At 22.9% G+C, this 1,400-nt stretch overlaps 1 pseudogene; it reads left to right on the top strand.

The window, feature by feature from the left end:
• LOC108686592 overlaps window positions 1–1,327 on the top strand; it is a 1,556-nt pseudogene extending 229 nt beyond the window's left edge.
• The last annotated feature ends 73 nt before the right edge of the window (window positions 1,328–1,400 follow it).

Genomic DNA, 1,400 nt, shown 5'->3' with positions numbered 1-1,400 from the left:
CTCTCTCTCTCTCTCTCTCTCTCTCTCTCTCTCTCTCTCTCTCTCTCTCTCTCTCTCTCTGTCTCCTCTTCAAGAGAATATTAAAACCTCTTTAGCAAATGAATTAACTTCTTTAGCATATGAATTAAAACTAATAAAAGAAATACGTATTGAAAAAATAATATTTTTTCTTTAGTGTCAGAATAAAAGATTAAGTAATCTTATTCCCTTATAAAAATTGTAAGATTGTTTAATCATATAGCTGTCTATGTGATTATTGAAAGTGTGTTATACAATTATTATAACTGTCATCTCGTAAATAACATAATTAACCTTTCAGGCGCAAAAGACTAAAGATTTGACACATAAATTAACAGATCTCGTACGTTTTACGGAAATGCGTAGAGAAGTAAAATAATTTTTCTAATACTTTTCCTAAGTATATATAATTTTTAAATATCTTTATATAAGATAATATCTAATATAAAGATATTTAAATATCTTTATAAAAATTATATTATATTACAGATTTATCAATTTCTTTTACAAATATCACTTCGACCATTGGAATTCCGTGGAATGGGCATGTTCCATTTTGGCTATAAATTCATTAATAAAGTTAATTTTTATGAGTTTTGACATTATTTACATATAAATTTAATGTAATCGAAAAAATAATTTTGCTGAAATATATTAAAATTTAACTCGATACAAAACAGTGGTAAAAGTTTAGATTAAATAAGTTTAGATTATAACAAATAATGAGATTTAAAAAATTAAAAAAATTTTTTCGTTAACAACTTTTAACAAATAACGAACGGCAACTAAAATTTGTTGGAGGTCATTAATAGTCATGACTTTGACAACATATATGTCAAAGTTATTTGATCGAGTTTCTCTAATTTAAATTTTTATTAATAATTTAATTAGATAATAAAGAAAATAATTTTAATCAAAATAATTATGTAAGAAATTTGGACAAAATGAGCAATGCCGCAAAAAATTTTATTATTCGAGCAATTAATCTGAGTGATCTCCAAATAATTTGATATTTTAGCAATTATTTTGGATTAGTATCTAGTTAAATTTTTTAATACTTTAGCAAAATCATCTCCTCCGTGTAATAATAATCTATAATTTGAAATCAATAAATGAGAAAAGTTAAATAAGTAACGGTATTTATTATGTATTTATTATATTATGTAATTATGCTTTTTTCTTTTAGTTCTTTGTTTGGGTACTAACTGTTATTATTTTTATGTTGCAAATGAATACTTCTCCCATGTCTCAAATATTAAAGTCTGACGAAATTAACAAAACATGTTTTGAAAGAGATATTATTATATAAAAAAGATAATTATAATATCTCAAATTATAATGCTTCTGTATTTTTTGGCTTATTTATGAATTTAATTATTATA

This window comes from Atta colombica, unplaced genomic scaffold (assembly GCF_001594045.1).
Source record: "Atta colombica isolate Treedump-2 unplaced genomic scaffold, Acol1.0 scaffold187, whole genome shotgun sequence".
Classification (NCBI taxonomy): Eukaryota; Metazoa; Arthropoda; class Insecta; order Hymenoptera; family Formicidae; genus Atta; species Atta colombica.
Note: the sequence above shows the minus strand (reverse complement) of the source record. Positions and strands in the feature narration are given on the sequence as shown.